At 41.6% G+C, this 13,896-nt stretch overlaps 1 protein-coding gene and 1 long non-coding RNA gene across 6 annotated transcripts in view; both read right to left on the bottom strand.

Moving 5' to 3' along the window:
* The window catches only part of ELK3 (ETS transcription factor ELK3), a 204,576-nt gene that overhangs the window by 54,757 nt on the left and 135,923 nt on the right, over window positions 1-13,896 (bottom strand). The gene's annotated exons all lie outside the window — the stretch shown is intronic.
* Window positions 3,884-13,810, bottom strand: LOC145546952 (uncharacterized). Its single transcript, XR_014083412.1, has 2 exons — window positions 13,608-13,810; window positions 3,884-4,792 (listed from the first exon to the last, which is right to left on the bottom strand). It is a non-coding gene; the product is annotated as an uncharacterized LOC145546952 (long non-coding RNA).

Below are 13,896 nucleotides of genomic sequence, written 5' to 3'. Positions count from 1 at the left end.
CTTATATGCACACCTTACAGCTACTAAGAGAAACGTCCCATTTTAACACAGAGGGAAATATAGTTAACATTCCCATGAGAAATCAAATCAAGAAATTTCTTTGTTCATTTCTGTGACTCCAGTTGTTCCAACTGGTTCTGTTTTAAGAAAGTTTGAACCCATGCCATCATTTAAAAACGAACAAAAAAAAGTTTCCTTTTTTTAAAAGATCTTCTATTGGTTTCAATATGCGGCAGCTTCATCCAATGCTAAATAACCAAGGTTGCCACTTGATGATAAGAAGCTATGCCTTCTGTTATTTAGCTCTTTCTCAACAGGAAAGACATCCTCCCGTTTGGTGTATATGCGCGCGCTAGATGGTGGACCAGGAGGAGGAACATAGGAAATGAAAGGCAGGTGATCTCACCTGGCCCCTGAGCAGAGCCCCAAACCTGCATGCATTTCATGTAACCATGACATGACTCATGAGAAACACATCACCAAGAACAGGGGCGGGCTGGGGACCCCACTAAAAAGACGTGACCCACCGGAGTTGGTGAGCACCCAGCAGAGGCTAAAAATATCTTCTTTAAAAACTAACATCTCTGGGGAAGCCCTGTTTCGGGTTCTAAGAAAGCAATATGTGGGATCTCATGGCGTCTCATGACATGCACATAAAATAAAAAAGGTGTTTTGCATGAGTAAAACTTACTTAAAACCTTGCTAAGTGTTCTTAAGTTTGAGCTTCAATTTAACAACCTCCCTAATTTCCAGTGGGTACTTTTCTTCTACACTACCCCCTGATTCTTATATTTCATAGGCTTTTGAATGGAAAAATCTTTTCCCTCAATTTCTGTACTGTTAACAAAATTCAATCCTGTGTGCAAGGAGAAACACTGGATGTCAGAACATATAAATTCTCATCATAGTCATGACCTTGAGGAGTTGCATGATCTCAGGGAAGAATGTTAATTTCTCTGTTTCAACTTTTTAAGTAAGACCAACCCTAACTCTGCTCCATACAGGGTTAGCAAACTACTTTTCTTTGATGAGGAGTATTTCAAAAGTAAAAATCTAAGATATCCTTTTGATCAATATGCTGTCTAAATGATCTTTAAAATAAAAATGGAATAACTTCAGCTTCAAATAAAGCCTTCACAGAGAGATTTTTTTAAATCTGTGGTTGCCTGAAGTAAGTTTAAGGCAGAAAATGTTTAGTTACCTACTTTTAGTTTTACGAAAATCAAAAATAAAGGAAATCTCACATGCCACTTCTACTAGGATGAAATCATAACCTTTCAGATAAAGTTGAAAGCTTTTCTGTGCTAAGTAGTAAGTTGGTAAAGCCCACAAGTATATACAGAGTGCAGTCAGAACACTTTTGCATGATACAACATGATGGTGGTTTTTCCACATCCAGAAACTGAGACATTTCCTGCCAGAGCATCCTCCAAACTCCACTATTGTGTTGAAACTGTAAAATCTTTCTAAATCAGGACTGACTTCCTCCTATTATGCTTTAGAGGCGTCTTTCTGGGAAGGGTAGATTCAAGGCAAAAGGTAGGAATTCCTGCAGCACCACCCAGTGGAAACATAAGAGAGAGGAAAAAAAAAGGCAAGATAAAACATATTGACTTAAAGAAAAGTCAGGCCATAAACTCTGCTAATTAAAACTCTGGACAGTGCGCTTTTTCCATCAATGGTGACCAGCAATATTTTGCTCAACAATTGTGTCTTTGGTCCTCAGGCCAGTCCTTCAATGCACCCACACAAATGATGAACATCACATCTGCCTGGTCTCTCTCACACGTGTGTATACATACACATACACACACACACACACACACACACACACACAGGGCCGACACCAGGGCCAGGGAGGAAGGAGTCCCGGGTGGGGTCAGGAGTGGCCTGCAACACCATCCCTTCCTTGCAGGAGGGCCCCCAAGGGACCGTGGGGACCAGGAAATCTGCACAGCTGTGCTCAGTGTCCCCGTCCAGCTGCAGGGTCGGGCATTTCCTGGCAGAAAGGTAACCATCTGTGCATCTTCCCCTTTCCCTAGTCTGAATGCACTCGGTCCGGGCCACCTCCAACATCTGCAGGCATTTCGACCTCCCTCGCTTCCCCCCGGGGTTGGGGGGAAAGCTCAGAGCTTCCCCTTCCCTTGTGACCCTGATCGCCAGTCCCCCAAACTCTCTCGATGGTGACCACTGCTTCTGCTCCTCTGTCTGACCAAAGCCTCCCACAGGTCGTTTCAGTCCATCTCAATCCCACTTACCACCATCATCTGAACACGTCCCTCAGCCAGCGACTGCTTCTCACGCACACATGACACATCAGGCTGCTGATCTTGGGAACGGGATGGAGCAAAAAGGACCCTTGACCCTCTCCTTCCAGCTTTCCTTCCCAGAGACTCCTGGCAGCGGCCAGGAGAGGGAGAGAGCTGTGGTCTTCCCGGAGACACTGGAAACTCTCTTGTCTTCTCTAAGGAACTTAAAATAATCAAAGTATCATTTCCTCCATGTCCTGGCTATTGTAAATAGTGCTGCAATAAACATTAGGGTGAATGTATCCTTTGGAATAGTTTCCTCCGGGTATATGCCCAGGAGTGGGATTGCTGGATCATATGATAGTTCTATTTTTAATTTTTTTAAGGAACCTCCACACTGTTCTCCATAAAATCCAAAAGAGAGAGGATCTATGTATACATATGGCTGATTCATTTTGCTGTACAGCAGAAAATACCACCTCATTGCAAAGCAATTATACTCCAAATAAAGGTTTTTTTTTAAAAAAGCATCATTTCTTCAATCATATCTGAATGCCTAGATCACTAAAAAGAAAAATGGTCACCAACATTAACACTCCTGGTAAAGTTATCTTTCTCTTTTCCTGGAATAAGTCCACCAAAACCATTTTCCATGTCTTCTAAAAATAGAAAATGATACTAGTTAGCTGATCTTGACATTGTTTAGAAGTATATGATCGGTGTTAGAAACGTCACAGCATTTTTGAACTGTTTACAAACGGCTAATAATAATATAAATATAAACCTTTCCCCTTTCCTTTTTCTGAAGTGTAACATTTCACAAAATGTGCTGGTTTCTGAAAATGTCAAAATTTGGCTGGGATATATTGACTAACATTAGCTAGTTTGGGGGGCCTTACCATATATAGTACTGTTACAAAAATAGTGACAAGTTCCTGGTATTTGTGACATCTTCTTTAGGGATTCTGGAGAAGCACAAAAGAGCTGCTTTCCAGGGGTGGCTACCTAAGCAAAGATCTGCACTTACTTGAGCATCACCACTTCTCTGAAGTGCTCTTCTTGACAAAATGCTTGGCATGGTTTAGAAAATGCAAATTCTCGGCCTCAACATTTATACATAAATCTGGTATGATAATATATTCACATTGGAAGGGATCTATAAAAAACAGTGACTCTGCAGTCTTCAAAATATCATCACCTGCTCATGTGGTGGACATCTGTGGGGGATTTTAGCTGCATCTAAAGTCATGAAGGTAGAGTCTCACTTTTATAGCTTTACTGTCTCCATATGCATAATTCTCTCCCACATTTTTGTAGAGATATCAAGTTTAGCTATATATGACAAGTATGGTACCAAAATGCAGAGTTTCTTCTAAATTCAAATAACTGCTAATAAAGTTCTTTTTAACATGAAGCGAAACTACAATGGCATGAAGGTAAAATGGCAAGCAAAAGTCATCTCATTGTTTCAGAGAATGTCCATTTAAAAAATCTAGGCTGACTTGTATATAAACTGTAGAAAGTGGAACACATTTAAAATATCTTGGTGTTTCTGTTGAGTTTAATTACTTGTATTTTTTTTTTTAAGTTGCAAAAACAGATGAGTGATTTCAAAACTAATCTTCTCCAAGGCGTTATTCTTAAAATCTGTTTATTAACCCCCAAACTGCAATGAATAAATGAACAAAATAACACTGAAACTGTCAAGTGGAAGACTGAAAGTTCATTCATTTGTGTCAGGCTGATGTGCACATGTTTTCTTCAAGAAACCAACAAAAGCCTCCAACAGAAAAGAATGGTTGTTGATGGCATCAGCATCCAACATCAGTGTGCCGAAAGTCTCCTCACACACCTTAATTCCCATGCAGGAATCTGCCATCCACCAAGTCGGTTTAGCCCTTTTCTTACATGTCACATATGATTTGTTCCTCTGCTTACTCTTCCAGTAATTGTTCCACACAAATATATTAATTGCACAAAACAAATGCCAGCTTCAACCTTAGAGTCTTTTCCCTTTGCTAAAGAAAATCATCCTTTCTGTATTTGAATCATTTGGTACATATACGATCTTCTCCATCAAGGTCTGAAAGTCTCTGTTTTCCTAAAGACAAATTGGTAGGTCTTAATATCTAGGTGGCTCAGTGGGTAAAGAATCCACCTGCAATACAGGAGACGCAGGAGACTTGGGTTCAATCCGGAGTTGGAAAGATTCCCTGGAGGAGGGCATGGCAACCCACTCCAGTATTCCTGCCTGAAGAATCCCACGGACAGAGGCGCCTGGCAGGCTATAGTCCACAGGGTCGCAAAGAGTTGGACACGACTAAAGCAACTGAGCACACACAGCATATACAATATTTAGGTTAAAAAAAAAAACAACAAAGGATGTGGCAAAGCCTGGAGGAGGGTGCTGTTCTTGTGGTTCGGTTTTGATTTAAATCAAAGCAGGACAAAACTCTGGGGAGCAGTGATGCTGAGCTTCTGGGAGCCCCAGTACGCTTGGGTCATTCGGTTTGATTCAAGACATCTTTTAATAGCATATACTTCTGTAACGAAAGTAATTCACTTTAAGAAACTGTTTAACACTCTTCAAAATTACTCAATTCATCCAAGGATCACACATGCAAAATTGAGAAATCAGTGCCAAAGAACCTAAAGAAGTGAATGAAGCAAAGTCAGGAATGCCTAGTGGCTGGCTGGGCCATGCTTCTGGTTTTGCCTCGACTATCAAAGATAGAGTGGGCTCACCAACAGGCCGTCCTCCCTCCTCTAGAGACTCAGCACCACGGGACAGCATCTTTCTCTCTCCACCTGGGGTTTAATCACTTCCAACCCTGACTCAGAATATCACTGGGAGAATCTGGAGATGTTTGTCCTAAAATGCTTCTAAAAAGAAAGAAAAAAAAAACCTAGCCATGCTCTACTACCCAACACCTTCTGGTCTAAATGATCAGTATCTGAAGTTTGAAAAACAGGCAGGAACATTAGCAAAAATAGCTTCCCCACAACACTCATGAAGTCTAGAATCCAGAGGATTTCAAATGTAAGACCATACAGAAAAGATCAAGGAGCTGCATCCACATAGTCTTCAAATGATGCTAAGTTTGGTCCCTTCCTGTATGTTCTATATAGGGCTTGCTAAAATTATGATGTACCTGGGCTTTCTTCTCTCCTGAAAATTATATCAAAAAATCCAAGCTCTTTTGAGTTCTCACAGTGAAGTAATGATTCTTTGGGATGGGATGAAGAGGTCTGGCAAACTTTCCCTTATGCCAATCCTCTATATAGAACTGGGGCTTGAATCCTACATGAGAAGAGGGACTCTGTGGAGAAGGAGCAAAAACTGAGACCACGTATTGTCTCATTCTCTTAGACTCATGCATTTCTCTTGTAGCTCCACCTACGGAGGCACACGCACACACGCGTGCACACACACACACACACACACACGCCAATGCTCCAGTAAAGGGGTACTGAGGAAGTTACCTCTCCACTTCACTGAGTATTAATCAGAGACATATTCTTAACTATTAGTGTTGGGAAACTGTTCTCACATCTACAGCCTTTTTTGTTTGCCTAACAGAACGTTCTGAGTCTCCTGGGCCCTTGTGTCACCATTCTGACAATGACAAGGACTTACAGGTGTAAACATCTTCAGAATTCCTGCATTTAATTCCTACAGAGAGACCCTGCAGTTACGCAGGAGCACATCCTGGAATAAATTTTTGGGCTTGTTTTGTTGTGGTAGTTGTCATAATCTCTCTCTTCTGACAATTAACTGCAGGGAGAAAAAAAATATTGCTTAATTACACCTGATTAATCAAGGTTTGACTATCAACAAACCACTCCTCGGCAAAACCCAGCTGAAATTAACAGCAGATCTAGCCCTCAACTGAAAACAATTTAGGTATTTAATTATTCATCCTTTCATCATCACACAGGCAGTCTTATTATTTTAAAACTCAATCAGAAACGTCATGTATTATAAGAAGTTATAAACAAAAGCTACACAAAGGTTTTAGTATAAGTGAAGAAGCACTTTTAACAGTGAGTGTTATGGAACTCAGCCCAAGGAACCTATGGAAATTTGGTCAACTGAAGTCTCAATAAAGGACTATGATAATTGCTGTAGAAGGATTCATTTTCATATGGAAAGAACTTTACATTGAGGTTCTTTCAAGCTGTACTATCCTATAAATTACCTGTTAACCAAGCACTCCGAGTATAACACTGATATCAACAACAGAGCTAAAGTTTGTCCCCTCAGATGATAACACACTAACCTGATCTCTATAAATTCACTTTTGCTGCAAATCTGGACAAAAACTCTGGACAATGATATATCCTCTACAGAGGACCTTCTTGGCTGTCTCTTTGGTTTAACCAAGAGATATGCCTCTTATTAATTCAAATAACTTACTGTCTAAGAAAGGGCTGGATTTAGGAATAGCAATAAAGTGCTTTATCAAGTTCACTGACAAAATCTTTCCCCTTCAGATTGCTTTTATCTCAATCAATGTCACATATTGTACAAAGGGCTGGAATAAATACAAGGATGAGAAAAGATGAGGCCCAGTGGGAGCTTAGAGACTGTTGGGCAAGACTGATGAGCAATACATCTTTATACATTCATGTGCAGATACCCCTCAGTTTCCAAATCTAATGAATTTCAGGGTCTGGGTGGTGACTTTAGATAACAAGGGGTAGCCAGCTATCAAATCTACATGGTTCCTGAGTTTTGGATAAGGAGTATTAATGAATAATGAAGAACACCAACCCTATCTCCAGAAATAAACATCTGAAACTGTTTGGTACCTGCACTTGGATAGCAAGAATCTGCAGAGGAAGAATTCAGGTAAAAGAAAACCGCAAGTAAAGCCGGTGGCAAGGGCTCTAAAGGCCAGGGATGGAAGATGGGGGAGATCTGGTCTGGAGAACTGGCAAAGGTTTCCTCGGGGAAGGGATGGTTGAGCTGAGACCTGACAGATGATCACATGCTGGCTCAAAAGTGGAGTGAGAGAAGCTGATGGGAACAGAGGACCAAGAGGGGATTCGCAGAAGAGAGAAGAGCATTTGGAAGGCCCCAGTGGCCAGAGGGCACGTTACACATTTGAGGATTTGAGGAAAGGCCAGTGGAGTTGGCCTAAATCACAGTATGTCGCTTACATTAGAGATTTTTGGTCTGTATCCCAGCTGCAGCCACTGGGAGATTGTAAGCAGAGGAGCCACAGGGTCGGAACTGGGTTTGAAGGACTGCTCTAGCTTGTGGGCAGGGAAAGGACTGGAGGGGGTGAGGGGAAATGTGGACCCCCTCCGATTCAGCGGGGGGAGGATTTTCAAATATGATCAGGAGGAAAGAGCAGGGAGCCAACCTGGTGATCAAAATCTTATCTGGGCTACTCAGTACCCAACCTGGAGACAGTCACTGGTGTCCCCAAGAATGAGGCAGTCGTGGTCTTTAGAAACAATGTGTGCCTGTCACAAACCTCAAGAGGCAGAGGAAAAGGAGCTTGGCACCTTCCCTCGGGTGATCCTGATTCAACAAGGGGCAGAAATGGGATTGAAGGGAAACTTAGGGGGAATCCCTTTTTCCACCACCAAACAGTTTCAAAAACTTGCTGCCTGTCTCTCAAAGTCAGCTTTTGGGGGATGACAGCAAACATACACTTTCACAACTCCTGGAAGAACTCAAGTTCTCTATTCTAAAAAAAAAAAAAAAAATCCAACACAAATAGGACTTTGGATCTAACTCTCCAACCACTCTACCCTCTGGCCAGGATAAACTTGGTCGAGGGAGATCAAGTTAGCCTCTAAACCCAACTTGTCTTAAGAGAATCTACTTTTCCCCGCAACATACATATGACTGTTGGTTAGCATAAGTGATACTAAATAGTGTAGAAGGGATTTTTTTTTTCCTCTTACAGGATGATGAGGAAATCCACACATTCTGACAATTTATTTTTAACCAAGCAGATCAAATAAAAATACTACAGTATTTTATCCTGGTGCTCTGGGGTTTAGTAACATGGTAGAATCATGAAATTGCCATAATATAATAAAAAAATAACCAGGGAATGTTTCTAGATGATAGAAATTTCTCTCCTTGAAGGTAAGGGATGGGGATTACATAGGTGTATACTATAAGACTTCAGATCTGCGCAATTTCATGTATGTAAATTATACATCAGTGAAAAAAATAAAAAAGACACAAAGCATCTCAGATTCATTCTACTTTTAGAGTAATTGACCCCTAACCTCACCAGACAGTCTCATCACTCCCATATTTATACTTGGAAAATTAGGAACTGTCCTTAGATACGGTAACTTTGAAAATACTTGATGCTATGTGCTTTGGAACTTCTTTTTAGAGCATGTATATGAGTAAATTTATTTTAATCCAATTCAAATCAGAATCTATTAGCATAACCATCATCTTAATTTCTTTAAAAATATGCAAATAAATCTCACATCCAATGATAAAATAATCTCATTTAATTCCTAATTTAGTAATAACTTTCCAGCAACTGTAAATTAAAACACACAAAGTGGTCTGTGAGTAATTCCTAGTGGCAAGTCAACCAAATTACAACTTATTGAAACGGTCAATTCAAAGTTTATTTTTAAATTGCTGACATATATTTGAGTTTCCAGTAATGGATGAAAATCATTTTCATTTTGGTTGTGGGTAGGGATGATGAAGAGTCAAATTTCTGCATAAAAGACTGAATGATCTACCATTTTTGAAGGCCCATAGGGTGTGTTAACAGTGCACCCCAGACACAGAAAAATACAAACTAATGGTTACTGAAGGGAAAAGAGGACTTGGCAGCAATGAATTAGCAGGTTGGGATTAACATACACATGATACTATATATAAAACAGATAACCAATAAGGACCTACTGTACAGCAGAGGGAATTATACTCAATATTTTGTAGTAACCTATAAGGGAAAAGAATCTTAGAAAGAATATACATAATTGAATCACTGTTGTACATCTGAAATTAGCTCGTTATTATAAATCAATTGTGTATCAATCAAAAAGAAACAGTCGACATACACATACACACATTGATAATTCGGTTTGCTGAGGCTGTATTCTAAGTGGCAAAACCAGAATTTTCACGTTCTCACTGCCACAGTCTTAGCCAAAAAGCTGGATGATCTCAATTCAAATTGGTCACGGGCAATAATTATCTTGAACTGAAAATTCACTGAAAATACCAATTTCAAAATACGGAAACTTTACTGATATAAAATGAAACGCTAATGAATAAGAGTCACCCAATGTGCAAGAAGCACCTTCTTCCCTTCTTTATAGTTAGAGACGTTCAAGGTGTATTTCTGTTTTCATCACTGAGCATTCTATTTTGATGTGTAGCACCCTGGACTTCCTGTTACTACATCTTGATATTCTTCTACAAATCATGACTCATCCTTAAATCACAGAGAAGCTCATCAAAATCCCAAACTTCACAGCACATATGAATTCAGTCTTTCATGAGGGCAGCATTCTTAGAACATGACTTGGGAGCCACAGAGACAAAAACACTGAACGAGTTCATGTAGAAATTATGTCAATTCACTATTGAGTCAACACATTTATTGGATCAATAAATACAAGCTCTATGGGTGGTGATTTTGGTCTTAGAACAAGTTATTAAACTGTGTTACACGATATGTTAACTGAAAATAAGTTACAAAACAGAAAGTATAGTGTGACTCCAATTAAAAATTTTGTGTGTGCATGTGTGGGTAGATGTGTATGTATTTTAATGTATTTTAAAAGATCAGAAAAAAAAATACACCGAAGTGTTAACAGAGATTATGGGAGATGTTGATTATTTTTTCTTTGTGGTTTTCTCACTCTAAGATAATTCACATTAATATTTTTATAATAGAAAAAAACAACTAACCTTTAGAAAATATTGCTATACTAATGTGACCTCAAATACGTCAATCTGTGAAGGCAAAGGGGAATTTACAGATGGAAATAATACAATATGAAAAACATGTCTTGCCTTAAACATACAGAAACATCTGCCAGAAATGGAGCCCTTCATTCAAATGACCACAACTGCTCATCTGTATGTGCAGGTACTGGTCCTTAGGGGCAGAAGCTGTCTGCCCACAGTCAGGTCAAACCCAAAAGGAATAGAGAATCTTGTTTCTTTTAAAGTTTAATGAGGAACCCCAGGTCTAGAAATCACAAAGATGGCTGAATCATTCTCTGGGACTAGAAAGGAGCAGAGCCATTAATTAGTAAGCAGTAATTCAACATCAGCAAAAAAAAAAACTCGACTCCAGGAAGTCACATCCTTAACTTTTTTTTTTTTTCAGTGTATTGGGTTTGTTTGGTTTTAGGTAATGTTTTGCAACCATATTGGTTTTCTGAATCTGATAAACATATAATTGGGCAGCACAGGATGCATAAAATCCAGTATCTGACAGCTAAGAATGGAATATTTTAATTTATATGCACTGCCTGGAAGGCCTTTAAACCCAGTTTCAGGAAAAGATTCAAGTTCTAAAAAGTTATTACAAATATAAATTTCAATATAGGATCTCACAATTACAGTTATTATGTATTACCAGGTTTGAATTATTAAGCTTTTTTTTTTTTAAATAAGAGAAGGTCTTTCATAAATGTTTAGCAAACATCAAAATTAAAATAGGGCTGAAAAAAAAAACACTGCTCTCCCCCTTCTGGGCTACTGCCATTCTGGTCTAAAAAGCATTAGTACCAGGTGAGTGAGGTTCAGAGAGGGTCTAACTCAGCTCACAAAGGTACACCATTACACTATCATTATTTACATGTCATTCCACACATACTACTAACCAAGAAGAGAGAAAGGGAGAGAAAATTCATGCCTACTTTGTTATTCAAAGTGACAGAAAAGTGCCAGTGATGATTTTTAGATGTCCTATTTGTTGAATGAATTCATATGAAAGTTATCATCTTCATCATTAACATAAACAAGAGTTTCTCAACCTGGGTACTCCTGACATTTTGGGCTAGAAAATTCTTTGTGATGAGCTATCCTGGGCATTGTTGGATGTTCAGCAGCATCCCTAACCTCTACTCAGTAGATGCCAGTAGTACCCCCTCTGATTATGACAACCAAAATGTCCCTGGATATTGCCAAATATCCCTCGGGAAGCAAAATTACTCTTAGTTGAGAACTGATATAAACGAACATCATGCATTCCAAATAATAACTTATCGGAATAAAGAACTTGACTTCCTTTTCATTTTGAAGGAAATGTAGTCTACAGAGGAGAATATTTACAACCTTCATCCTTAAGATAGCTCCTGCAGAATGATGCTGCCTTTGGAAAGCTTTTTGCCTTATCTATTTATTGTAAGTTCTGTTATCCTACTTACAGCTTTCAATGCCACAATTTATTGAGCATCTACTCTGTGCCAGGTGCGGTGTTGGGGACATCCTGTACTCATGTCCACTGACTCACACCCTGGTGGGGTTGGTTGGGTTGTTTTCAGGACACGCTTTGCCACCAGAAAAGAAACACTGACACCTTAAAAAACCCTCAAGAGAGCAGCATGTCCTTGTCAATAAAGGAGACCCACAGTTCCAATCAGGTTCCTTAAAATTATTTACCCTTTTTAGTAACTCTACACATTTCCAACATTGAAAGGTTAAAAAAAAAAACCCAGAAGGCCTTGGCTATATTTGGCATAGAATAACCATCAGGGGTTTTTGCAGGCAGGATCATTACTGGAAACCCTAAAAACATTTAGGGACAATCTTCTTAACTGTCTGACTCGGGAGCCCTCCTAACACAATTTGTAATTTTATAATCCCCATAAATTGAAACTCATAACTGACCTTTCCCAAATAAAAGTGTGTCACAGAGAGAGAGAGAGAGAAGGGAGAGAGATCAGAGGGTATTTTGTTTGCCAATAAGACTCAGAAATCAATTTGAGCTCATTAATAGATGCCTGGAACACGCTGTGTTTCTCATCACCTCCGCCGCACCCCACCCCTCCCCCTCCAACTGAAGCACAGATGAGAGAGGGTGGGTGTGTTTGAGCTGCTTGGGTAATAGAAACTTCACACACACACACACACACACAAACACACAGGCGCGCGCGCAAGGACAGCTAGGAGAGAAAAACCTTGTAAGCCCAAAATCCAAAATGACTTCAAAGTTTAAGATGCTGCCCTGAAAAGGTTCGTTGAGCGACTTGCCCCTCTAAGTAAATAAAGCCGTAACTTGTCTCTGTCTCCAGCGCAGGGCTCCCCCGGCTGACAGTGGCTGCACAAAACCCCTCCTGTGCTGAGCAGCGGAAACTCCTAATGAGATTAGTTGGTGTGTGTGCAGACATTACTTAGCAATGACTAAAGGGGCTCTCTTCCTGCAGCAGCCAGTGGAAAATTCAGGGAACTTTTTCCCCCTGCAGCAGCAGAATCCCTTTAACCCTCTCCCCAGCCAACTCCAAAAACAACTCAGCCTCCCCCGACGTCCCCCACCTCCCGGCTGGGGTGCTGGGGGAGTTAAAGACCCGCCAGGGGCTTCCAAAAGCGGGAGGGTGGGAGGGGGCCGGCGGGGAAGGGGCGGGTGACCCCTCGAACACTACAAAGGAAACTGTAAAAGGCACAAATATATAAACCTGAGAAGGAGCAAACCACAGTTTCTTTGTGAGCTCCTCTAGTGAGTCATTTTCAAGATGCTGTCTGCTGCCAGTTTCAAAGCGGAAGCGCATGGCAATTAGTCTTGCCGTTTCCAGACAAGCCAGAAACTCTCCCGACACTCGTTTTTTTTTTTTTCTTCTTCTAAAAAGCCCCTTTTGCAGTTTCTGAAATAACATTTCTTTCTCCCACCCCCACCCACCGCCTAACTGCAGCTTGTCCTCAGGATGATTCGGTTCAGAAAACGTAACAAAAATCCAGCCCTCCGATTTTTCTTTTAACCCTCCAAAATTGTGATTCCTACCCCCTAAAGTTACAGTAGCATTACAGGCCAACATTCAGTTGCAAGTTGAAGAGCCCCATCCCAAACTTCTGGGGGCTCCAAGACCATCGCCTGCCGGGTCCTCCTCCCAAACCGCGTCCAGTAATGACTCTACCGGCTTTATAAGGTCCAGCTGGGCGTGCGCCTGGGGCGGCGACCCGGGCGGGGGGTCACCTGCCGAGCCAGAGGGGACGCGGCCCCCTGCCCCGCCGCTCGGCTCCCCACGCCCTCCTCTTCCCTCCCCATCCCTGTTCTCCCTGAATCCGAGCATCTGTGCCCACTGCAACCCCGAGGAAGTCCCAGCCCCCCTGGAAGGTCAGCAGTGGTCCAGCCTCCAGGCACTCAGCCCGCTCCAGTCACCGATCCTCCCGGGGACCCCAAGTCTCACCGTTCCCCGCTCCTCCGGCGCGCCCCCTCCTCTGGGCTCGCAGCGCAGCCCAGGGCGGGGTGTGCCCGAGCCGGGTGGCCGCAGCCCCCGGGGCCGGCGCGCGGACCCAGGCGCAGGAACATCCCGCGGAGCCCACTCCCCGCGGCCTCCCCGCAGACCCCGGGCCTGCAGCCTCCTACGCGGTGCCCACCCGCCCCACCCCCACCAAACCACACAGAAGAAAGGAAAGAAAAAAAACCAAACCAACCCCCACGAAACTTTGCAAGTGTCCGAGCAACAGGCACGAACC

The sequence above is a fragment of the Giraffa tippelskirchi genome, chromosome 4, assembly GCF_054371585.1.
Source record: "Giraffa tippelskirchi isolate mGirTip1 chromosome 4, T2T-mGirTip1v1.2.pri, whole genome shotgun sequence".
Classification (NCBI taxonomy): Eukaryota; Metazoa; Chordata; class Mammalia; order Artiodactyla; family Giraffidae; genus Giraffa; species Giraffa tippelskirchi.
Note: the sequence above shows the minus strand (reverse complement) of the source record. Positions and strands in the feature narration are given on the sequence as shown.